Source organism: Mustela nivalis, assembly GCF_964662115.1.
Source record: "Mustela nivalis genome assembly, chromosome: 10".
Classification (NCBI taxonomy): domain Eukaryota; kingdom Metazoa; phylum Chordata; class Mammalia; order Carnivora; family Mustelidae; genus Mustela; species Mustela nivalis.
The window spans coordinates 62,790,766-62,818,161 of record NC_139029.1 but is presented as its reverse complement, the minus strand read 5'-3'; the positions used below and the strand labels follow the sequence as shown (position 1 = coordinate 62,818,161).

The 27,396-nt window shown below is 36.5% G+C and overlaps 1 protein-coding gene across 18 annotated transcripts in view; it reads left to right on the top strand.

Moving 5' to 3' along the window:
- The window catches only part of ZZZ3 (zinc finger ZZ-type containing 3), a 119,964-nt gene that overhangs the window by 73,071 nt on the left and 19,497 nt on the right, over positions 1 to 27,396 (top strand). The window lies entirely within an intron of this gene.

Sequence of the window (27,396 nt, the reverse complement as noted above, 5' to 3'; positions counted from 1 at the left end):
TAACTTAGGAATTATGGAGAGATAATTGGGTTGGTGGGGGACATGGGAAAGAAGGGTGTGTCTCATGATTAGTTTGGTTGACTGAACACACTTTCAGGTGGTGAGATAAATGTTTTTATGTGGTTGTATGAAAAATATAAGCTCAGTTGTTAATACCAGACCCCAAAGAGAGGAAGTCATTGTATTATAAGACAAATTTACAAGTTGGGTATGACCGGAGTGTTTTGTATAGTTTCAGATACATTTTTACAATCCAGAGTTCTGCCAGTAGGCTTTAGGAAGCGATATGGAGTAAGAATTTAGTTAGGTTAACTTTATTGACTTGAAGGACTTGAAAGAAAATGTGCGTCCCTATCTATGTGTTTGTCCTACTTAAAGATTTTCAATGGAGGATATTACTTAGCTTTTTCTGTATAACATATAATTTTGAGTAGAAGCTAGAAATAGTTAAAAATACAAGACATATCCTGTGTCTTTGAAGTTACTGTAAAATGATTGAATATAGATAGCTTGAGAGATAAATAATTTAGCTCTATTTGAGATATGCTGCCTAGCAGAGTATTAGTTTATAACTAGAGTTTACTAGCTTGTCTCTATAGTGTGAAATTTTTATGTATTTGCAACTTTAGAAGGGGAACTTTTTACATGTTACAGTGTATTGTTTCTTAGAAAAGGTAATCTAAAACTCTAGAGTAGGGAAAACATGTAAACCTTATCTGACTGGTGGTCAGGATTTTTTCTAGATTATTGTGCAACTTAAAAAAATATTTTTTAAATTTTTAAATAAACATATATTATTAGTCCTAGGGGTACAGGTCTAGATTATTGTGCAACTTTTATAATACTGATCACAATATAGTTCATTGTGTTCATCTTCCTGAATTCTTGAGGAAACTCGGGAGTTTTACAGAGTAGATTTAGAAAAACAGGTATTAGGAACCAATTAAAAAGACCCATCTTTGAGGGTTTCTTGCCACAAGAAATCTATAGTCTTTAGGGAAGAAAAAAAACGTAATTTTTTGAAGGCTATAAATATGTGGATTAAAAAAATACTGACATAATCTTTAAACAATTCCCTCTGAAAGCCATTGTGGGATACTTCAAATGGTATTCAATTTGAATACAAGGGTATTGAAATCCAGTAACTAGTAAGGAACTGTAGGTTTTTTAAAACTGGCAAGGGGAATAAACAAAGTCAAGTTAGAGCTTGTTTTAGTAAGTGCTTATTGGTTGCATGAATCTGAAAATCCATTCACAGTATATCAAATATAAAAAAAGGCTTATTTTAAATAAATAGTAGGCAATCTTATGAATATTCAAGATCAGGAAATAAAGCCTGGCCAGGCCTTGTGAAATTACAACCTTTTGGTATTTAAGATGAGACTCTCTAACCTATGCTTCTCTTATGCACTAACAGATTAGTTTTTCTTTCTTTACTGATGTTTTCTGTTCACTTTTCCTGCATAATTTCAGTTTGCAAATAGCAGTGACTTTCCACTGTTCTTGCCCTGGTCCCAACTTTCTACTTGACTTTTCTTCTCAGATACTCGTCACATTCTGTAACAAAATCCAGGTTCTTGACTGTACAGTAGATTGACTTCCCTGGGTCATGTTTTCATCCCTTGCAAAATTATTATTGGTCTAGGGTAGAGTTAATATTTGGAGGTGGGGAAGAAAAGTCTGCTTTGGCCAATGCTTTTTGGAAGGATGTCTTCCAGAAAAGAGGTTATTGAGCAGTGTAGGCTGTCAGAAGATGCCATGATAGACCATTTGGTATTTGGGGTCCAACTTGTATTCTTGATCAGTTGTATATAAAATGAAGAAGTAGAGCCATTATGCTAATGACCCATGTAATTTTATTTCTCCATAATATTCCATTTTATGGATATGTCATAGTTTGTTTATTTACCTATTGGAGGACATGTTGATTGTTTCCAGATTTTGGTGATTATGAATAAGACTGCTATAAACATTGCATTTGCAGGTTTTGTGTAGATGTAAGTTTTCAAATCAGTTGGGATTTGTACTTGCTGGGTCTTATGGTAACAATGTGTTTAGTTTTCTAAGAAACTGCCAAACTGTCTTCCAGAGTGGCTGTAGCATTTTGTATTCCTATCAGAAATGAATGAGAGTTCTGTTGCTCTTTATCTGTCCTCAACAGAATTTGGTATTGTTAGGTTTTTAAATTTTAACCAGTCTAATTGGGTATGTGGTGGCCCTGTTGTATTTTTAATGCACACATAAACAGAGACTTTTGGGGCCATATAAAAATATTTGCCATGCTTGATATTTTATTTCATGTAGTAGATGACTTTTTTTGTAAATGAAATAATTTTAAAGATTTTCTTTGGCTCTTAAAGGTTTCTAAAGGATAATATTGGCAATTTTTAAAGCAAATAACTTTTTACATAATTAATTCCCTTGTTATAAATCTTTCCAGAGCTCTTTTAGAAATGAAACTTCTATTAGAATAGTGAGATGTTTTATCATGGAATAAGAAATTTCTTGGTAATATATTCACCTGCTTTTTTGAATTACAGCATATAATACCTTATTAAAATATATTTGACCTAAAAGATTAAAAAAAGTGATAACTATTTCTTAATGTTTGAATTATGGGGACCTTATTTCTGATGTATATTTTCTGGTCTTTGTTGTGTAAGTTGAAAATATCTTTAAAGAAACATACAATTTATTCTCATAAAGATGTATTAAGGGATTTAATAAAGAACCTCCCCACCCCCAGATCTTCATTTTCTGTGGTGCTAAGGAGGGAAGAACACAAGGATGTTGAACCAGGAGACATTGGTATGGTTCTCAACCCTTAGCTGGTCAATCATGAAGTCCCTTAATCACCTTGAACTTCATTTTCTTCAATTATGAGATGAAGAGGTTGCACTTATCCTTGAGGTGGCACCTTCCAGCTCTAATATTCTAATTCTGTGGCACCTATACTTGCTATACACTCTAGCTCCTTTTACACCATTGCTTGTGTTTTGCAGCTTACATCAGAAGCACAATTACTAATTACATTAGTAATTGAAGAGTTCTGTTTAAGTCTTACTAGGTAGTATTCTACACGTTTGAAAAACATTTAAAAATATTTTGTGTTTATTAGTACCGTGGTCTTTAATTTGTATGTATATCCTGGAAGATCTTAGTAGAAATACACATTTTTTAAAAATTCTGGTTTATTGTTTGTAGCTGTTTTTTGTAGGGCTTACTGTATTTTATTTTGTGTTTTATTTTTTGAAAAAAAAATCCAGTGTATTAATATATTCACCAGAAGGCTCAACCAGAGATAAAACAGAAACGGGGGACACCTGGGTGGCTCAGTTGGTTAGGTATCTGCCTTCAGCTCCAGTCATGGTTGTAAAGTCCTGGGATCGAGTCTCAAGCAGGTATTCTGCTTCTCTTTCCCTCTCCCATTCCCCATACTTGTGTTCCCTCTCTAGCGCGCGCATGTGCGTGCACGCGCTCTCTCTCTCTCTCTCTCCCTCTCTCTCAAATAAATAAATAAATAAATAAATAAATAAAATCTTAAAGAAGAAGAAGAAGAAAAATGACACCACAGCTTAAGCTACAGAGTCCTAGACAGGAATGAAGAAAAGGACTGACCACCTAAAGAAAAAATAAAAAGGCAACACAAGGAGAGAGCCTAGACAGTGATCTTGGTGGAGACTTGGTTTGAGTAGGTTTCTTGCAGATACTTCCTTTTTTTTTTTTTTTTTTTTTAATTTTATTTATTTGACAGAGGTCACAAGTAGGCAGAGAGGCAGGCTGAGACAGAGAGGGGAAGCAGGCTCCCTGCTGAGCAAAGAGCCCGATGCGGGGCTCGATCCCAGGACTCTGGGATCATGACCTGAGCCGAAGGCAGAGGCTTTAACCCACTGAGCCACCCAGGCGCCCCCCCCTTTTTTTAAAGATTTATTTTATTTATTGGACAGAGATAGAGATTGCAAGTAGGCAGAGCAGCAGTAGAGATAGAGGGGGAAGCAGGCTTCTGCTGAGCAGAGAGCCCAATGTGGAGTTTGATCCCAGCACCCTGAGATCACGACCTGAGCCGAAGGCAGAGGCCTAACCCACTGAGCCACCCAGGCACCCCTCTTGCAGATACTTCTTAAAGGTTGTGGTATTTTTCCAGAGCTCAGCAGCACGTATGTTCAAAGGTCTATCAATGTTGGGTTCTCCTAGCAGTCTTCGGATGGACAAGAGGATGGTCCTGACATCATACAGGATAGACCACTTGTCCTTCAGGATGTCCAGGCAAATGTTACCCTGGGTGTCGCACTGGGGTGGTAGCGGGGTGTGAGAAGCTTCACCGTGTGGGTCTGTGTAAGGGTAGCCACTGGCGAACTCCAGGGAGAGCATGTACCTCAGGTTTTCATATACTGCGCCAGCTACTCCATGAGGTCCCCACCCATTTGAAAAGGTCGTCTGATTCAGGGAAGGCAGAAATTCCTTTATCACCAGACATCATGAAGGTTATCAGCTTCTGCTGGAGCCTCTTGCCCATGGGGCCCTGGGTCTGTTGTTCTTGGCCAAAGAGCTGGTGGTGGCTGGGACACCGTTCTGGGAGGCTACCTGGGCCACATGGGGAGGGAGAAGGGCTTCCTGTATTTTAAAAAAGGTGTCCTGCAGTCTCTGCATTAGAGTCATCATTGCAGTGATTTAACTGCTTCTTTCGTATTTGTTGAGTTATTGTGTTCAGTCTAAGGACCCTTTGAAATTTTTGATACGTTAAAAATGGATTGTAGAATGTGCTGAAGGTGGTCCTAGTTTCTAAATTTTTAGAAATTCAAGGTGTATTCAGTATTGAAATAAGCAGTCTGTAGGCTGTACCGTCTTTGGTATATCAGATAGCAGCAAAACTCTTGGTTTGTGTGCCTGTGTGGTCAGGAAGTGTGGCAAGAAAAGAGAAAAACAGGATGAAAGAAAGGTCTTTTGCTGGATGTCATTCTTCTATTCTAATAAATCATTTCATTTCATTTCTTCTTTTAAAAAGTCTCTTCACCTCTTCTCTTTCTTACATTGAACATCAGCAGTAGAGATAATCCACTGTGATTGCTCATTCTCTAAAAACTCATATACACACACAAAAAACTAATTCTACACAGCTGAGAGGCAGGATTTAAAGATAAGTGTCTTTTTTTTTCTTTTTAAAGGAGTGGAATAGGAGCGGAGAGTAAGTTTTATTTCTCTTGATTCTAATAAAATTCAAGTATTTATTAAGATCTGATCATCACAAGTTCATTCTATGGTTAGGATTTGAAAGTATAATTTCTCTAAACACAAGTGAAAATGAGCTTCTGGTTTAAGAGAAATGTCAGTTACACTAACATTTCTCTGGAGATTTTGTTACTATGTTAGGGATTTTGTGATTAGTATTAAAGACCAGTAAGTTAACAGCACCTAGATGATGTTTTAATGATTTACTGAAGGTAAAACAGGCCAACTGTAGCCAAAGAAGTGGTAAAAGAAAAGATCACAGAACACTTTAAATAGTTTATATAAGGACACACTCTGTAAATACTGATTTTCTTGGCATGGTAATTTTTCCTCTTAGCTATGAAAAGTAAATGATGTTTCTATTTTTAATATGCAAGCTAATTTTTTCTAACTAGATTGTACTTTGCCTTTGGAAGGTTTTCAATCAAATCCATGTGAGTAAAAATTCTTATAGTTTGTAGTTAAATAAAATTGTGTGTATTTAATTTAAACAGATAGGTATTATCATTATTACTATTATTATTTTTATCAGAAAAAACATAGGCATAGGAATTTGTTTAAATATAAAGAGAGGGCTCATACTATCAAATACTTACTGAAATTTTTTGAGATGTTTAGAAAGCTTAATTCATTTACATTCATTCAAAAGCAAACAGCAAGATTAGTGATCCAGGGAATGGGTGTGGAACACAAGAGGATGTTGTTACCTGTTCTCACATAGTTTGCTAGAAATATTACTTCTGGTACATGGTGCAGATTGTTTGCTTTCTTGATTTATGAAGATTTAAAACACTTAGCTCACAAATAATTTTTAAAAATTATATTGCAGTTATACATTATCTTTGCCCTTAAGTTGTTAACAGTTAATGTTATGTTAACATTCATTTAGCTCAATTTGGAGTAGCAATTTCTTTTCTAATACTGGTAATTCCTAATGAATCCTTATTTCTTATAGGATTGATTCTCAAATGTGGCTGCACATTAGAATCACTTAGAATGTTTGAAAAATATATGAATGCCTAGCTTTGCCCTAGAGATTCTGATTTAAATAGTCTGTGGAGTCTCATTTATCTCTCTCTGTTTTAAACCTAAGTGATTTTAATATTTAGCCAGGTTTGGAAACCTCGCAATATATAGTTTTAGAACCCATCTAAAGCATTTAATGCTGAGATCAAAAAAAATTTTTTTTAATGATTCAACTTAAAAGGGGAAATTTCAGGTTGGTTTTTCTATTAAAACATTTTTGTTACAAATTCATTTATTATTAGGGGAAAAACTTCTAAACTTCACATTATGTATTTTCTCTTTTTTTCATTTTGCCTCTTTAAAGTGAGCACTCATCTTTACTTTGGAATTTAGTAAGATGTCTTCTGACATTTATTAAACAGAACTCTGTTCTAAATCTACAATAATAATAAGAAATGCTTATTTTGTTTATAGGCTATTAGATGGCCCAGAATTTTAAAGGGCCAGTCCAAATAGCAGATGTAAGAAGTGATTTTACAAAAATATGTTGTACTTTGATCATATTTTTATTAATTTGGCCATACTTTTGAAGAGAACTAATAAGGATTTGTAAATTATCAGATACAGTTTTCTTCACTCTTTGTATATATAAATTTTCAGTGAAAGCTAACAAATATATTTTGTTAAATGTTAGATAGAATTTATTCTTAAAGTAGTTTATTTTATTTATTTATTTATTTATTTATTAAAAAGATTTTATTTATTTATTTGACAGAGAGAGATCACAGTAGGAGAGAGGAAGGGAAGAGATCACAGAGAGAGAGGAAGGGAAGCAGGCCCCCTGCTGAGCAGAGAGCCCGACATGGGACTCAATCCCAGGACTCTGAGATCATGACCTGAGCCGAAGGCAGCGGCTTAACCCACTGAGCCACCCAGGCGCCCCTGTAGTTTATTTTTTTAATTTAATTTTTTTTTAAAGATTTTATTTATTTATTTGACAGACAGAGATCACAAGTAGGCAGAGAGTCAGGCAGAGAGAGAGAGGGGGAAGCAGGCTCCCCGCCAAGCAGAGAGTCTGATGCGGGGCTCGATCTCAGGACCCTGAGCTGAAGGCAGAGGCTCAACCCACTGAGCCACCCAGGTGCCTCTCTTAAAGTATTTAAATCAGTTGAAACATTAAAAAAATAAAAAACTTTCTTAAGAATTTTAAATGATCTAATCCATCTGTGGGGTGGATTTCCATCAACTGATACTTACTAATTAAGCAAGTGTCTCTTGTGCCTGCTTCATGCTAGCAGAGTGCTGGTTGCTGGAGATACATAAACAGATAGGTCACCTGCTTTAATAAAATGTGGTGTATTATATGTAACTATTGCAAGTCATCTATATTTTTATGTGTCCAATACTCTCAGATTTATTTATTTTTCTGGAAGATTTCCTTTTGTCAAAAGAAAGAAATATGAAATGTTAGGTGTCATCTGCACTTGAAGGTCAGTGTGAAATGATGATAAACACTTATGAAATATTAATTAAGCTGGTAAGAAAAAGTGTTTGCCAAGATCATCAAAGTTCTATGTCATTGTTTGCCCCATCCCCCGCCTTCCCCATTCAGAGTCTGATATTGGAAAAATGAAAGTCTCAGATATCATAAAAACTAACATTTTGGTTAAATTTGGTATATAGTTTGAGAAAAAAATTTAAGATGTCAGATACTTTATTGGTGAGTACATTTTCATTAGTTTTGAATGTGATTCTTTAAAACTTTTCATGTTCTGAAATTTATTATAGACTTAATATTCTGGCTTTATAGTATAAATCATAACAAGGGGCTAAAAATGTAAATGACTGGTTCTTTTTGAGAATCTTCCATAGTTTACATTTTATTCAGGTATTTTATAAGTGTTTTGCAACTCTAGTTTAAGGGAACTATCAGTACTTCTTATAATTGCATGAATATTTCATACTTTGGGTGATTTAGAGGATTTTGGTGCCTGATAATTTTGATTTTTTTCTTTTGTTTGTTTCTAGTTTGTTAGAAATAAGACCTTAGATAGGAATTTTATTTTTTTTTTTTAGAAATAACTCTTTGAAACTTAATGTAACTTACAAAACCATGGAAAACTTACCTTGTTTAAAATGTTTCAAAGATTCCTGGGCCTACATTTAGGGGTTGTTAGAAATAGATATTATTTTTTCATTCCTAGACATAGATACTATTTTTTCATTTCTAGACATAGTAATTTATATCTGTGTTCAGAGTCCCAGATTTAACTAATTAATTTACGTACCTTAGAGAGTAGAAAAATTATAGTAGCTTGTTAATCATGCTTGTAATCATATAAAAAATAATGATTGTGTAAGACCTGCATCTAATATTGACTTACTAAGTGTTCTGAAGAGTATGTGAGAGCGCCAGGGTGGTTCAGTGGGTTGAGCCTCTGCCTTAGACTCAGGTCATGAGCTCAGGGTCTTGGGATCAAGCCCTGCATTGGGTTCTATGCTCAGCCTGCTTCCTCCTTTCTCTCTCCCTCTCTCTCTGCCTGCCTCTCTGCCTACTTGTGATCTCTCTGTCAAATAAATAAATAAAATCTTAAAAAAAAAAAAAAAGAGTATGTGAAACTCTTGTTGGTCACTGGAACAGTAAATTAAGACTTCCTAAGTATTTCAGTGCTAGGGTAGTTACCTTTGCTTAAAGCTGGTGCATCAGTAATAATGACCCTTTAAAATAATTTTTATTAGAAAACATGCAGTCTGGGCTCCTGTTTCTTTGCTCTGGCTTAATTCAGTTCAGCAATTATCTGTTGAGTACTCACTGTAAGTTTGGCCAAGTCTTAGACACCACATATTATAAAGGTAAGTTAGATTTGGTTGGGTCCATTTCCCCAGGAGAAACACACTTTAATCTACTACCCATTTTCTTCCCTATTTGTATTTTAGTTACATGACCCCTAAATGTAGGCCCAGGAATCTTTGAAACATTTTAAATAAGATAAGTTTTCCATGGTTTTGTAAGTTACATTAAGTTTCAAAGAGTTACTTCTAAAAAAAATAAAATAAAATTCATGTCTTGCTTTTGGTTCTTTCGACCGTTTTGCTCCCTTTCACCATTAGACTTTTTTCTTGTATCTCCAGTGTCTCAATTAATTATGAGAATATTTATGAACCTGTTACTTTTCCATAACATTTGAGATGTGATTGCAGTGTATTTGTTTATGCCTTTCCTTTTGTTTTCCTTCCCTCGTAATTGTTGCAGAATAGAAAGGCAACTGATAATTGGAAAATAAGTACATGAAAGAATGTACAAAGTTTTTTTTATTCCCTTAACAACTCTAATTTTTCCATATTTGCCTTTATCCTTGTCTTTATTTTTTTCTTGAAAGACTTATTTATTCTCTGCTCAGCAGGGAACCTGCTTCCTCCCCTCTCTCTGCCTGCCTCTCTGCCTACTTCTGATATCTGTCTGTCAAATAAATAAATAGAATCTTTAGAGACTTATTTATTAATTTTAGAGAAACAAGAGCAAGAGAGGGAGAGCAGACACATAGCAGGGGAGGGGCAGAGGAGAGGGAGTGAGATTCCCAAGCAGATTCCACACTGAGCCTAGAGCCTGATGCAGGGCTCAGTCTCAAGACACTGAAATCACAACATGAGCCAAAACTAGGCGTTGACCGCCCAACCACCGTGCCACCACGGTGTCCCCTTGTCTCCTTTTCTTACCTGGCTTAGATTACCTGATCTTTAAGAACATAGCTCTCTTGCCATATTTTTTCTTCTCCTCTCCCATTGTTTTTCCTTTGTTACAACTGAAAAGAAATCACATACTTCTGCATACTGGTACCACTATAAATTAATGATTTCCAGTTACAAAGTGGGGCCTCTTGGGTGGCCTGGACCTGCCATATTTCCCTAGTCAGTTTTTCTTTGTGACTATTTAAGATCTCTTTAACTCTTGCTAAGCCACCAGGCCCTCACTTTGCAGTGATCTTGCTTTCTGCTGCATGAGAAAATAGAAGGTAGCAGAGGAGAACTAACTCAGTCAACATCCTACCACATAACTTATCTGCATCTGTACCTGTAGTTTGTGAGAGTGTAGCCTTCTGATTATGCTCTTGGGAGTCAGAGAGGCTTAGTTGGGTTCAGATCTACCACTTGAAACCTTGGCAGGTTACTTAACCTTGAGGTTTTGTTTCCTCATTTATAAAAAGAGAGTTATAATATATACAGGGGCACTAGCAGTTAATATTTTATAAGTAGTAAACTTTTAATTCGAAATAATGGTGATGATGATAAATGATCTTTAAGTAAATGGAGTGATCTCTTTTTTTCCTGCCTGAGGCTAAGCCTTCCGCCATTGAGTTGAGCTCCATTCCCTCTTAACTTTCTTTTAGGAACCTTGCTCTATTTGTTATTACTCTTACTTTTCAGAATCAGCCTTTCCAGTAGCCCTTTCCCATCAGCATTTACACGTTTCAGTCTTTCCTGATTTAAAAATCATCTCATACTCTATATTCTTTTTCAGCTATTTTTCTGTTTACTTTCTCTCCTTAACAGCTAAATTTTTTTTTTTAAAGATTTTTATTTATTTATCAGAGGGAGAGAGAGCGAGCACAGGCAGACAGAATGGCAGGCAGAGGCAGAGGGAGAAGCAGGCTCCCTGCTGAGCAAGGAGCCCGATGTGGGACTCGATCCCAGGACGCTGGGATCATGACCTGAGCCGAAGGCAGCTGCTTAACCAACTGAGCCACCCAGGCGTCCCAACAGCTAAATTTCTTGGGTAGGTTGAGTAATTTGCCAGTTTCCCGGTACCAGGAGAGACTCTGAAAAGAGAAAAGTGATAACTTTTCTTACAGAGGCCTGACTGTATTTTCAGGATTGTTGGTGAAACCTTAATGCAAAAAAAAATATCCTTTGAAATGCATTCAAAATTACATTTTGGGGCATGTGGGTGGCTCAGTTGGTTGTGTCTGCCTTTGTCTCAGTTCATGAACCTGGGGTCCTAGGATCGAGCCCAGTGTCAGGCTCCCTGCTCCCTCTGCCCCTTCCTACCATTCATATGCTTACTCTGTCTCTCTCTGTCTCACTATCAAATAAAATCTTAAAAAAAAAATTACACTTCTTGTTAAATATACATTGAGAAAATACACAATTAAGACTTTGGAAAGGGGCAAGTGTTTTTGTACAGTTGTTGGAGGCTATCAGAATTCCTCTTTAATTATGAATGACAAATGTTTTATTTAAAATATTGTTTATGGTCCATTCAAGAAAAAAAAGATATTATTTCTCTTCTGTTGCATTCTGTTTTTGAATTAGTATTTGTACTAGTAGGTGAATAGGGAGAGTTGTTAAATAGGATAATTTTATTACTATTCTGCTATTTAAAAATAAGGCAGGAAATTAAGGCTTCATTTAGGTTTTTGGTCATTTCTGAATTTTAGATATAAGCTAATTTTCCTAGTGTATACAAACTAAGCTCAATATTACACGTAGATTAGGATATATAAATAATCGTATTATGGAAAAAATTAATGGCAAGAATCTGCCAGTATTTAACCTTTCCAAGTTTTGGTTATGCCATCCATAAATTGGTACAAATACCTGTTTCAGAGGGGTTTTGATCAATAATAAATATAATCATTATATGAATATAATTTATACTCTAAATATTCATAGGAAGAGTACAACAAAGATAACAATAGCTGTACAAAGTGTAAAGTTAATAGTACAAGTATAATGAAATTATAAGGTAGTTGTGTCAATACAAGAGGTAAACAAATATTTTTATTCCACCTTGTGATTTTAAAATTTTATATAAATCCAGCTGGTACCAGATGCTTATACACCCCCAAAAAAACCAAAAACCAAAAACCAAAACAAACCCAAAGACTTCCACCAGTTCTTTAAGTACATTGTGCTGTGAATATGTTGGTCTAATACATATTATTATGTAACTTATAATTGTTTTATATATATATGAATGAAGATGTATCATACTAAATGGAAGAAACTATTGTCCTTAACCTTTTCTCCCCCTTCCCCCCACCCAGCCTCCTCAACAGAATGTATTTTTTAGGAGTATATTGTCATGCCAGGCATTGTGGTATACATTTTAATGTCACTACTGTGTTGAAGCACTAAAGTTAAAAGACTAGGATTGTGCTTAGTGACTTAAGGTGGGTAACCATAAAAGGTCTGGAGGTTACATTTATTTGACAAAGATTTTATATATTTTTTAAAAGTTTTTATTTTATTTATTTATTTGACAGGAGAAAGAGATCACAAGTAGGCAGAAAGGTAGGCAGAGTGGCGGGTGGGTAGGGGGAAGCAGACTCTCCACTGTGCAGAGAGCCTGATGCCGGGCTCGATCCCAGGACCCTGAGATCATGACCTGAGCCGAAGGCAAGGCTTAACCCACTGAGCCACCCAGGTGCCCTGACAGAGATTTTATATTTGAAATGCCCTAGCAGTTATTTATTTTATTAAAGATTCTATTTTTTAATTTAATTTTATTTTATTTTATGTTAAATATTTTATTTATTTATTTGACAGAGAGAGAGAGAAAGAGAGATAACAAGTAGAGAGGCAGGCAGAGAGAGGAGGAGGGAGCCCAATGTGGGGCTCGGTCCAGGACACTGGGATCATGACCCGAGCTAAAGGCAGAGGCTTAACCCACTGAGCCACCCAGGTGTCCCCAAAGATTCTATTTTGTTAACAGAAAGAGTGGGAGAGAGAGAGAGTGCAAGCAAGGGGAGTGGCAGAGAGAGAGAGAAGCAGGCGCACCACTGAGCAGGGAGCCTGATGTGGAGTTTGATGTCAGGACCCTGGGATCATGACCTGAGCCGAAGGCAGACACTTAACTGAGCCACGCAGGCACCCCTAGCAGTTACCACTTTAAAGCAGAATAGAGATAATATCTAGAAAGGTGTTTTGAACAGGTTTTCATATTGAACAGAGAGAACAGCTGAGAATTATTTATAAACTGGTGCATTCTAGAACCATTAGAGTGATTATTCAATGTGATAAAGTTTAACCAGGAGTAAATGACAATAAATTTGCTAGCATAAATTTTTTAATGTAATTAGATAGGCTCTCTTAAATTCTTATGTTTCAACTTATTATATACCTAAAATAAATATTTAACCCTTTTGCTATTCTAAGACAGCAGAGCAAGGAAAGATTGTAAGATTGGTTGATTGATTTTTAAAATATATTTATTTAGGGATGTGTAGGTGGCCTAGTTGGTTAAGCGTCTGCCTTCAGCTTGGGTCATGATCCGGAGTCCTGGGATCCAGCCCCCATTAGCCTCTGCTCAGCAGGGAGTCTGCTACTCTTTCTCCCTGTCACCCTGTTCGTGATCTCTCTCTCTCTCTTTCTCTGTATCTCATGGTCTCAAATAAAATCTTCCAAAATTTTTATTTATTTTAGAGGGGGGACAGGAGAGCAAGAACCTGGGGGGTGAATAGGAGCAGAGGGAGAGGGCATGAGTCTCAAGAAGATTCTGCACTGAGCCTAGAGCCCAGTGCAGGGCACAATCTCATGACCCTGAGATCACCACCAGAGCCCAAACCAAGAGTTGGACACTTAACTGACTGTGCTAACTGGCACCCCTACAAGATTTATTTTAATTTAATTATTTTATTTTATTTTATTTTTTAAAAATGTTTTATTAAAGTTTTGTTTTTTTAAGTTTTATTTTGAGGGGCGCCTGGGTGGGTTAGTCATCTAAGCATCTGAGTCTTAATTTTGGTTCGGGTCATGATCTTAGGGTCGTGGAATGTAGTTTGTGGAGCCTGCTTAAGATTCTCTCCCTTTGCCCCTTTCCACCCCACCCCCACCCCGCCACCCTGACTGCTCTCTGATAGGTGCAAACTCTCTCTCTCTTTTAAAAAAAAATAGTATTTTAAAGAACAGTTTTGGATTTACAGAAAAATCAAGACTATATTACAGAATTCCCTTACATACCCTACCTCTTTTCCCCTATTTCCCCTATTTTTAATATTTTTGTACGATATTAGTTATAACTAAGCAGTATTAATACATTATCATCTAAACCCTGTACTTTATTAGTTTTTACCCATTATCTTTTTTCTGTTCTGAAATCCCATCTAGGATACCAATTAGATATAATTATCATGTCTCCTGAGGCTTCTCTTGACTGGCAGTCTCAGACTTTCCTTGTTGATGATGTAGGCAGTTTTGAGGGATACTGGTCAGGTATTAATATTCCTTTACTGGAATTTGTCTGATGTTTTCCTCATGATTAGGCTGGGGTTGAAGGTGTGGGGAAGAAGAACACAGAAGTAAAGTGCCATTTTTATCACATCATACTGAGGGAATGTTACTATTTCTATGATGCTATTTCTATGATGTAGTGCCATTGATGTTGACTTGATTACTCGGCTGAGGTAGTATTTATCAGGTTCCTCCATTGTATTCTTTTTTCCTCACCCTTTCCATACTGTATTTTGGAAAGAAGTTACTCAGTGCAGTACACACAGGATTGGGGAGTTAGGTTCTCTTTCCTTGAGGGCAGAGTGTCTACATAAATTATTTGGAATTCTGCTTGGGAGATTGTTCTTTTGTCATTCAATTATTTATGTCAGTATGGACTCAAATATTTATTTTTATACCTTGGGTTATAATTTAGTCCTATTTTATTTTGTTGCTCAAATTGTTCTGGCTTTGGCCATTGGGAACTTCTCTCTTGGCTCCTATGTCCCATCAAAGTGGTGTATTTTTGGGGTGTGTGTGTGTGTGTGTGTGTGTGTGTGTACTAACCTCTGTATGTACACATATCCATAAATTTTTTTAAAATTTTATTTGAGAGAGAATAAGAGAGCATAAGTAGAGGGAGAGGCAGTAGCAGGCTCCCCACTGAGCAGGGAGCCAAGCACAGAGGTCAATCCCAGGACTCTGGGATCATGAGCTAAAGGCAGACACCTAACCGACTGAGCCACCTGGGCTCCCCTCCATAAATATTTTGTATATAATCATCTGCATCTCTACTAAGCTAAACCTGAGTTCATATTTTGACTTTATCTCTAATCCCTTATATTAACCTCTGGATCATTCTAGCTCCTCCCCTTGTTCATCTATAAATTCCGAGTCCAGCACTGGCCAACTTGGTCATCTATCACCATTTATTTGTTTAATTCCAGTATAAGTATATAGTAGTATTAGAATTGTTAACTCTGGGAAATAACTACATCAGTTAGAATATGTTATAACTACATCAGTTAGGATATTGCCTTTAGTGTTAGCAATGCCATGCATTTCTGAAGCTACCTAGGTCAGGACGTTTTCCTTTTTACCCCTCAGTGAGATTTATAATACAGTTAGATCTTCCATCAGTTTATATTTCTTCCTAGGATGCCCTGACCTTCTAAATGATTTTTTTTAATTTGCATAATGGTTCACTTTTTTGCCTTTAAAGGTTTATGGTTTTGACAGATGCATAATGTATGCATCCAAGATTGCAGTATTATTTAGAATAATTTCATGAGTATAAAAACATCACCTTTGTGTCTGTCATGTTCAACCCTCCTGTCTTCCCCTCGGCTTCTGAACTTTTTACTTCCCTTGTAGTTTTATCTTTTATAAAATGTCATATAATTGAAATAATAATATATAGCCTTTTTAAACTGAAGGAATTTAATTTTTAAATGCTCTTTTCTAGTATCCTTAGAAACTTGGTCTTGGAATGACCTTGGTTTAAGTCTCATCCAGATTTCCACCTAATATGACACTTCTACTGTATCCTTTGAATGGTGGTCATTCGATATCTGTTTGAACTTAATACTGACAGAGAACTCACTGCTCCATGAAATCTTTGCTTTTATTGAGCCTCAGATTCTTCTCTAGAACAACTGCTCAGTGATGTGAGTTTGACTTTGAGGTAACTTGAACTATATCTCTTCCTTTTTCTGTATAGCAAACTTTCATATCTTAAAGACAGTTTTAATAGGTTCTCTTGGATCATCTACAATTCTTTTAACTTTTCTGCTTTTCAGAACCCTAGCTGGTTAACAACTTTTTTTTTAAAGATTTTAATTTATTTATTTGACAGAGAAAGATCACAAGTAGGCAGAGAGGCAGGCAGAGAGAGAGAGAGGGAAGCAGGCTCCCTGCTGAGCAGAGAGCCTGATGCGGGACTCAATCCCAGGACCCTGAGATCATGACTTAAGCCGAAGGCAGCAGATTAACCCACTGAGCCACCCAGGTGCTCCTGGTTAACAACTTTTGAGTATACTTCAGTGTTAAATATGTTGTTCAGAATGTAATCTTACACATTGGCTACATTGCTTTCTTTTGCCATTTTCTCAAATTTATGTTAACACATTGCAGCCATATTAGCCTTCCAAATACAAAGATTTTCTTAAATCATCATCGTTCAAAACTTGGCAACTGCTCTCTGTTGCATTAGAGTGGTATTTCTTTATGAAGGACATGTTTCAGAATTGTCTGTGGAGTTTTTGTTTTTAAAAATAGGTGCTCAAGCTCTATCTCCAGGAATTCTGGAAATGGAAAGTGATGTTAGAGACTCTTTTATTTTGTAGAAGAGGAGACTGAAGGCCTGATAGGCTGATCTATTTGATCTTCTCAGAATGGGACTAGAACCCGTATTTCTTGGTCCTGTTGGATCTATAGTTCTTTCATTTAAAGATTTTTATTTTGTGTTCTTAACTCCCCTCGTGTATTTTCTCTGGACTATCGCTGTTATTTCAATATGTTGTTTCAGTGTGTGTCACACTTAACCTGCCTTTGTGTTTTCCTTGAACTGTTCTACCTGGAATATCTTAACCTTCTTTTATATTGAAATACACAAATTTTCAGTGTTTACTTGGTTTTTACTTCTTCTATGAAATAGTGTTTGTGTCTCCCAGGAATGATCACTTTGTTTATAACATGGTCAAATTTTATGTATGTTTTCCTCTTACAGTATATTAATCATTATAATTTTTGTTGATGTTGGGAATTGACTAGAAATTTTATAAGCTGCTTTGTCTTTCAGTATTTAAATAAGCAACTACCAGTATACACGTGCACACTGTCTTACCTTAATTACAATGATCATGATGTAGGATTGCATGTTGATTATACTTGTATCTTTCCTTCAGAATGGCTGACATAGTGCTATATATACAGTGAGCATACTTGGTAAAGTGTTTGGTTTCATACAAGTTTAAGCTAGTGTTACGTGTTTTTGAGCAGCTACTTCACACTTTAACATCATAATTGAACTTAGGATCGGTTGGGGGGCTCACAGTTTTCTGTGTCTCTTAAGGCAAGTTCATGCCATCTTGTACTTGTTTGACTGCTTTGTAGTTCAACCATTTTTTAAAAATATTTTATTTATTTATTTGATAGACAGAGATCACAAATAGGACAGAGAGGCAGGTAGAGAGAGAGGAGGAAGCAGGCTCCCTGCTGAGCAGAGAGCCCAATGTGGGGCTCAATCCCAGGACCCTGGATCATGACCTGAGCTGAAGGCAGAGGCTTTAACCCACTGAGCCACCCAGGCGCCCCTAACCATTTTTTTGTTTATGTGGTTGAATTTCATCTTGTCTAGCATTCTAGCTTGCTTGTTATTTTTTAATCCTGATTTTTTTCATCTACAGTATTTGCTAACCTTCTCAACTTTATGTCATCCATAAATTTGGTAAGTATGTCTTTTATCTGTCCCTCTAAGTTTTACATATGGAAAAGGACCAAGGCTGTATGTATCTTTAGCATACCTAAAAAACTTACAAGAACATACATACCATTATAATAGTGTTCTATATACAGTCATGTAACTGCTGAGAACTCACCTAAATAACTATTCAGTTATTCATATATTCTTTCATGGTTTTGTTCTCATTTTTATGAGCACTTTCTGTGTCTCTTGAATCTTACTGTGCTATAGAATAGTACAAGAAGTAGAAAAATGGCCTTCCTCTCAAGGATTGCACAATATAAAATATAATAAATGAGATAAGACATACTTAAAAACTAGTGGGATAGGTGCACCATAAGATTCTTGCCTTCAAGAAATACACTATTCATTGACCTACAGCCAGAACAGCCAATTTCTTCATAAACCAAAGCCATTATATTTTTACATAATTTCATTTTAGAAGTAACCACTGCAGAGTAAAGCCAGTAATATATCATGAGTAGACATTGTGAAGCAGGAGACACTTATCCTTTAGAGCTTTTTCTTTTTTAAAAATATTTTGTTTGTTTATTTGAGAGAGTGTGTGTAAGCGAGAGAGCACAAGTGGGGGTAACAGCAGAGAAGGAGAAGCAGGCTCCCCGCTGAGCAGGGAGACCAATGCAGGGCTCGATCCCAGGACCCCGGGATCATGACCTTAGCCAAAGGCAGCCGCCCAACCGACTGAGCCATCTAGGCACCCCTCCCTTAGATCTTTTTAAATAACTTTCCCCTCTGAGAGCAGTTACTTGGCATACATATTAATATGGGCAGAGCTGATAAACTCAGGTCTCAAATACAATGTTGAAGAAAACAGTGACAACGCTGTATTAAAATGTATACAATATTAAGTGAGTCCATCCCTGATAATGAGTGACCAGGATTTTTTTTTTTTTTGTGTATTTTTATTTTAATTTCAGTGTAGTTAACATTCAGTCTTACATTTGTTTCAGGTGTACAATATTGTGATTCAACAATTCTGTACATTACTCATGCTCATCACAACAAGTGTACTCCTTAATCCCTATCACCCATTTTCATGCATCCACCCACGACCCACCTCCCCTCTGGTAACCATCAGTTTGTTTTGTATTAGAGTTATGAGTCTGTTTCTTGGATTGTCTGTCTGTCTGTCTCTCTTTTATTCCTTTGCACATTTGTTTTGTTTCTTAAATTCCACATATGAATGGAAGCATATGGTATATGTCTTTATCTGACTTATTTCACTTAGCATTTTATAGTGAGTGACCAGAATTGAACATATGGCTTATAATCCTAGAATTTTTCACTTTGAAAAGAGCTTTTGCAACTACTTATCTGGTCCATTCTTCTCATTTTGTAGCTGAGGAGTCCAAGGCCCAAGGTTTAATGGCTTGAATAAGCTCCCATAGTTAGTTGCTGATAGAGCTGGAACTTGATCCTGGACGCCTCTGTGAATCTTAAATAAAGTTCTAAAAGTATAAATGTTCTCTCTATAACATTTTCTTCCTAGAAAGCTTTCCCATTAAAAAAAAATGTGCAATATCTCGTGCATATAATACTAAAGAAATACATGCAGGTACAGAGTAACTGTGAAATAAAACAGCCTATAATTGTTTAACCACAATCCAGGTTGTGATACGCAATATGAATAGTACTCCAGAAGTTCTCCTTTGTTAGTTCCTTAGTTACATTTCCTTACTTTTCTTACTTTCATGAAAATCCTTCTTTGCCCTTTTAAAAGGTTTTACCATTTACATGTGTATCCCTAAATAAGAAAGTTTAGTTTTTGAACCACACTGCTTATACTCTCTTGTGATATATTACATTTCTGATATTCATCTGTGTTGGTACACATAGATGTATGGTCATTTTCATTACTGTATAATATTCCATTGTATACCTATACCACGGTTTATCTGTTTTCTTAGGTGGACATTTGGGTTATTGCTGGTTTTGGATTATCATGACTAAGACTGTAGTAAATACATGCCACTGTATATTCAGGAGTTTCTTGAGGTTACTACATACTACATATGGGATGTCTGGGTCTTGGAGTATATAAGTTTTCAGCCTTACTAGTTAATTACGAACTGAGATATACTAGTCCATTGTGAGAGGGCAGTTTACTTCCTTCTCACTCTTACTCCTAGGGTGTAGTTTGGCTCTACAGTCCAGTTTTGATCTTCTGTCATTTTAAGCTATCAGAAGCACTGCTCAGCTTCCTCTTCTGGATCAATAAATTGCTCCAGGGCAAAAGTGCCCCCAGACATGTTTTAACTTTCTGGTTTTCATCTTATCATGGATCTTTTTTTTTTTTTTTTAAAGATTTTATTTATTTATTTGACACAAAGAGATCACAAGTAGGCAGAGAGGAAGGCAGAGAGAGAGAGAGAGAGAGAGAGAGGAGGAAGCAGGCTCGCTGCTGAGCAGAGAGCCCGATGCGGGACTCGATCCCAGGACCCTGAGATCATGACCTGAGCCGAAGGCAGCGGCTTAACCCACTGAGCCACCCAGGTGCCCCTTATCATGGATCTTAATTTGGTACCATCTCATGATTCTGTTAGCTCTTTACCACTTTTAAGAGCTTTTATTTATTTATTTATTTATTTATTTTTTAGATTTCTTTTCAGTGTAGCAGCGTATTCATTGTTTTTTTTGCACCACACCCAGTGCTCCATGCAATACATGCCCTCCCTATAGAGTCTATAGTCTCTCATGGTTCACCTCGCCTTCCAATTTCCCTCAACTCCCTTCTCCTCTCCATCTCCCCATGTCCTCCATGTTATTTATTATGCTCCACAAATAAGTGAAACCATATGATAATTGACTCTCTCTGCTTGACTTACTTCACTTAGCATAAGAGCTTTTAAGTAGTTTTTCCAGCTTGTCTTTAGTGAATTTGCCTGAAATTTCTGAAAGAGAAAATTTATCCCCATTGAGCTTTTAGTTTTAATTATCATATTTTAAAAATTTGAATTTGCTTCCTTTTCAAAGCACCTTAGTCTGTTTTTGTAGTTTCCTGTTCCTTGTAGCTGTTTTCAAACCTGTCTTTTATTACTCTCTGTCTTGCTTTTTTGTATGCTTGGTAATTTTTAAATAGGAGCTCTTTACTTTCTTTGGAAAATTCTTTATGGGTTATCCTTGAGGCCTAAGATGAGTATGTATTTTTCCAGATAAAATTGTATTTGCTTCTGTGGGTATCTCGGTGTGGAAAGGGTGTGTGTGCATTAGTCCAGAAGCCCTGCTTTAAACTTTACTCATGGCTTTTGCTGTTTAAGGCCACCCAGGTAGTATGATTTGGACTGTCTTGTGGTATCAGCTTTTTGTGGTTGAAATTTTTATCTGCTCCTTTTCTCAGTCCCAAAGCAGCTCTTCTATGGGATGGGAGTGAAAGGTACAGAAGCCTGAAGGTAGAGCATCTCCTATTCATCTGCCTACCTCAGTGGCTTTGTCTTCTGTTTTCTGGGCATGTGAAGTACAGAAAATTGAGCCTAGACTTACATGGTCCAGTTATGCCTTCACTTAGATTTTGGCCTGTTAATAAAAAGTCTTAGTATCTTACTAGTTTTTCCACGATATTAAAATAAACAGGTACATTTTTTTTCTTGTCTTTAATTCAGCATTTTTAGTTATTTTCAATACAGAATTGATGATTATACCTGGAAAGGCATATTATCAGAAGCTGAGGTGTTAGTTTCTCTCTTAACACAGAATATCATAAGAGGTTTTTTGATCATCTTCTAATGACTTTCAGATTTTCACAGTAAATGAGAAATCATTTATGAATTATTGAATTTTTGCTGTTCTACACTTTCAGTGTTTGAAACCCTTCATGAAGGCAGAAATAGTATCATACAGCTTTTGTTTACTAAATAGATGATACATAAGTTCTGCTGATACCAAAATAATTTCTTTCAGTCATGTATAAATTAAGCTCAGTATTTTGCTGAAAGTAGAAATGCCATACATGATTGAAATGATGGTATAGAGTAATTTGAAGCATTTTCCCCCCAAATTTTATACTGGTAAATTGTGTTAGGATAGAATTTGTTATTGCTTAAAATTTTCTGATTGTTATTCCTGAGAACCAGTTCACTTTATACAGTTTTATCCTGTTGAAAATTATATCCAGCATATGTCTTGCTCTTTTTTCCTCTTAGTTCCTCCTGGTCACCAGTGTGTACATGTGTGCATTTGTACACATGTACACACATGTGAAAGCATACTAGTTAGCTTAGAAGTTTTTCTATACTCCTTTCCCTTTTCTTTGTACAGTATAGTTAAATGAATATTTTTAAAAGTTTTTCAGTATTTATTTGAGAGAGAGAGGCAGAGGGAAAGGGGGATAGAGACTCTCCATGCTGTGCTGAGCATGGAGCATGACATGGTGCTCCATCTCATGATTCAGATCACGACCTGAGCCAAAGTCAAGAGTGGGATACTTAACTCACTGAGCCACCAGGCGTCCCTGAATACATTTATTTTTATGTTGCTTTCCTCTAGTTTTTTTCAGTGTTATTTAATTAAGTTCAGTGTTCATAGGATAATCAAACTATTCTTTTTTTTTTTAAATCAAACTATTCTTTATCAGCAGCAGAATGTAATGAATTGCTTCTTCATTATTTGGTTTTTATTTAGGAAATTATAAATGTTAAAAGTCTAGAAGAATAGTATGATAGCCATCTGTATCCCCTTCAGCTAAATTCATCAGTTGTTAACATTTTTAAAGATTTTATTTTATTTTTTTAATTTATTTATTTGACAGACAGAGATCACAAGTAGGCAGAGAGGCAGGCAGAGAGAGAGAGAGGGAAGCAGGCTCCCCACGGAGCAGAGAGCCCGATGCGGGACTCAGTCCCAGTACCCTGAGATCATGACCTGAGCCGAAGGCAGTGGCTTAACCCACTGAGCCACCCAGGCGCCCCACATTGTTAAATATTCTCTCCTTCTCTCCCTTTTCCCTCATCTTCCTTCCCATTCCATATACTTTTTTTTTTTTTCAAGCTGTGACATTTAAAAGTATATTGTAGACTCATGATCCTTTACTTGAGTATAAATCTCCTAAAAAGAAGAATATTCTTCGGGGCACCTGGGTGGCTCGGCCAGTTAAGTGTCGGCCTTCAGCTGGAGTCATGATCCCAGCATCCTGGGATCGAGCTCTGCATCGGGTTCCCTGCTCAGTGGGGAGCCTACTTCTCCCTCTCCTCTTCCCACCCCCTCATGCTCTTTCTCTCTGTTTCTCTCCTGCTCTCTCTCTCTCTCTCTGTACTCTCTCTCAAATAAGTAAATTAAAAAAAAAAAAAAAAGAAAGAATATTCTCTTGTATAATCTTAAGAACTTTATTATACCCCAGTGGTCCGGCATTGATAGAATAAAATGGTATAACCCACAATCTGTATTTATATTTTTCCATCTATACCCAGAAAAATCTCCAAAGTGATTATCCTTCCCCCCCTCCGTGGGACCTGTTTCATGATTATACGTTATACTTTGTTGTTATGTGTCTGTATCTTTAATCTAGAGCACAGCCTAGCAGACTTTTTCTTAAACGGTCAGATAGTAAATATTTTTGGCTTTGGGAATCAATTGCACTTTGCAACTACTGCAGTCTGTATTATAGTTAGAAAGCCGCCATAGACATTATGTAAACAGATGAGTGTGGTTATGTTCTAATAAAACTTTATTTATAGAGGGGGTCAGGGGCGAGCCGCATGTTGGGCTCCACACTGGTTGTGGAGCCTGCTTAAGATTCTCTCGCCCTCTCCCCCAGTTGTCTCTCTCTCTCTCAAAATAAGTAAATAAATATGCAAACACGTTATTTATAGAAACAGGCTAAAGGTTGTAGCCCCTCTGATTTAGAATAGTTGTCTTTATTTTGTTTTTATTTTTATTTTTTAATTTTTAAGTAGGCCCGGCATGGAGCCTGATGTGTGGCACCTAAACCCACATGACCCACCAAGCCACCCAGGTGCCCCTAGGCTAGTTTTGTTATGTTTTGCTTTTTAAGACTTATTTATTTATTTATTTATTTATTAAAAGATTATATGTATTTATTTGACACAGAGAGAGAAGAGATCACAAGTCGGCAGAGAGGCAGGCAGAGAGAAGGAGGGGAAGCAGGCTCCCTGCTGAGCAGAGAGTCCTATGCCGGGCTCTCTCCGAGGACCCTGAGATCATGACCTGAGCCGAAGGCAGAGGCTTTACCCACTGAGCCACCCAGGTGCCCCAAGACTTATTTATTTTCGAGTAAGAGAGCAAGAGGGAGGGACAGAGGGAGAGACAGTGTCTTAAGCAGACTTCCTGCAGCGTGGGGCTTGATGTTGCAACCCTAAGATCGTGACCTGAGCCAAAATCAAGAGTTAACGCTTAACTGACTGGGCCACTCAAGTGCCCATATATAAATGTTTTATGTTCACATATGTGAATAAAGAATTCAAGAGGACTTGGAGAATGAAGGGTAATGAATATAACTTAGATGTAGTCTTGAAGAGTATTTATATTTTAGTAAAATATAATTCCACAGTACAAAAGCTAAACTTGTCTTATTTTATGTTGAAGACCTGAAACAATAAAATTAATAATCCTTTGCTACAGGTAAGCCTACTATTTGTAGCAGTGGATTTAGTCTAGAAATGGATTACAAATAATTCTTGATAGATTTAATATAGAGTTGTCCTTGGGGGAACACTGTAATTATACTTGTGTTCACACAAATATATATACATTTAAAAAATCATTCTATAGATTACTTGGTTGAATGAGTAGCAAAATTGTGAAAGTAGCAAGTTTTGCTGGAATTAAAGAGTTGCAGTATTTTTAGTGCTTGAATTTCCTTTAAATATCTGTATGAACATCTGTAGTGATTGGGTGCTCTACTGCATTTTTTTTTTTTTAAGATTTTATTTATTTATTTGTCATAGAGAGAGAAGCGAGAGCAAGCACAGGCAGACAGAGTGGCAGGCAGAGGCAGAGGGAGAAGCAGGCTCCCTGCCAAGCAAGGAGCCCGATGTGGGACTCGATCCCAGGACGCTGGGATCATGACCTGAGCCGAAGGCAGCTGCTTAACCAACTGAGCCACCCAGGCGTCCCTCTACTGCATTTTTTATTGGTTTCTACTGAGACAGTGTTTTTCTTCATATTGTACCTTTATCACAATTTGATTCTGGTTTGACTCTTTATAGCCTGTAAAAGTCTGTTTCCTTTTCTATGTAGCCATGTGTTAAATAAAGAAAGATGGAAACAACGTTCTATTAGAAGTTTTAATTTTTTAGGTTAAAAATTCTCAGAGTCTTAACCATTCCTCACATCACATCTCCACAATAAATGGCTGGTGTGATCTTGACAAATTACTTAATCTGCCTTGGTTTCCTTATTTGTATAATAGTGATAATGGTACCTATCTTGTAAGTTTATAGTGAGAGCTATGTTATCATACTTAAGATATATAACGTCTGGCTTATAGTCTATACATTCAGCAAATGTTTGACACTGTTGTTATTTCTTACTACATTCTTTCTCATCTACCTTGTCTCTTCATGAACCTGTCTCTCTCTCTTAAAGCAGAGCTAAATATAATAGCAGGTGTGATATGACCAGCCTAGGAAAAGTATAGTGTTTAATCCCTCCATTAATTTGAATTAAAGTTTTTCTTTTTTAATTCACTGTAGAGAATTTCAAATATACAAAGAAGCAGGCTAGGATGATACACCACACATACCCATCCTCTAACACCAGCAAGAAGTCCAGTCCTATCCATTCGCTTCCATACAGTTTTCTCCTTCTCTGGTGTAGTTGTAGCTCCCCTGTTATACCTAAGTCCATGCCTGATTTGTTTTGATAGTTACCAAAGCTTTAAGGATAGTACCTTATTCTCTTAGTAAATAATTATCAAATTAACGAACAAATGAGCCTTGTCTTGGTTGATGTCTGGATCAGTTTTTAGTAGTTTGCGTTTGGAGGTGAAGTGGATGGGTGGGTGGGATTGAAAATAGAATTGTCTGTATCATATTGGTTTTTTTCCTAGTTTTGTATGATTCCTTCCATTTCTGCGTAGGAATATATGTGGTAATCTTACTGGTAAAATCTCTGAGGACTCAAAAGAGTACTCAAATAATTCAAATTAGCTGGTCTGGAAGACTCGAGTTTACCACTTTCTTACAGTCTTTTTGCTTATTCTGGACTTTACAGTGTTTATATAGGAATTTCAATTTGTTAATCATTTATCTTGATTAAAGAGAAGCAAATAGAGTTTGAAGAGTTCTATTTTGTCATCTCTGTTGAAATAATTTAAGTACAGTAAAAATTGTTACAGTTTATTGGTTTCAGAGAGAGGCCTTCCCAGCATCAACAACTGACTATAGCACTTTTTTCAAGCCTGTGCTTATTTTTTCCGTAACTCTGTTCTTACATGTTCCTTATTGTTATTGTGCTTTCAGAAGTTTGCTGGAAGTTTAATAGACTCATAGTCATTTTCATATTAATGATACAGAAGTATGTAAATCTTGCTTAAAACAGAGATCAGTCATAAAGACACCGTGAGAAGTCTTTGGTTATTCAGCTAGTGGAGAAGGAGTTCTGGAGGTGAAGTACGACAGTTAAGAGTATTGTAGAGAGGATAGGTTCTGGTACTTAGCTCACTACCATCATGCTAAGATTGTGTCTCGGTGAGCCTGCCTCATGGGAACAGCCAGCACAGACAGGGACTCTACACTCCATACACCTCACAGATGGGGGCTTCATGGAAGTGGGTTTAGACCTGACCTCTGTCACTTACCCAGGAGTGACTTGGTATGGTTCCTGCTTTCCAGTTCTGCTCTAACTTTTAAATGAAGTGTCTCTAGCTTGAGAAGAGTCTTACCCTTTAGTGTTACTAGTTTTTACCTTAATTATTATAAACATTTCAAGAGCAAGAATAAGTATGTTTTAAGCAGGGAGCTGGCAAAGTGTCCTGATAGAGAATGCTATGGTGCAATTGTGCCGTGGCTGTGAACCTCAAAATTGCATTGTTTTTACCTTGGAAAGTTCTACTTTGCGGACTTCTGAACTTAGAAGATTCAGTATTCTTTTTGACTGCATAAGACATGTCTATTATTTGTTCATTCAGAAATAATTTATTGATCATCTCTATGCTGGGAAGTATGCTGCACACTGGATAAACAAAACTGAACTTCTTAGATGTGTTTGCCATTATGGAGTTTACAGTCTAGTTGGGAAAGGCATTGAAATTTATTTCAAGGTGTAAAGAAAAATTGTGCTTTATCTATATGTTAAGGACTTAACCACTTACTTTGAAGTGAACTTGGAGTGACTTTTTATTCTTTTTGCAAAGTGTATTTGAACATTGAGGACTTTGGGGCAAACATATTTCTGTATGTGTATTGATATTTGTGAAAACAGACATTAGTCAGAGAGGCAGGGCAATTTGAACCAAAAGAGAGAGATAAAGAGAATTAAAGATAATGACAAATAGCAGGTTTGTGTGGGTAAAATTTTGTGTTGTGCTAAGCAGATCTTCGCAGGTAGGGAGTAAG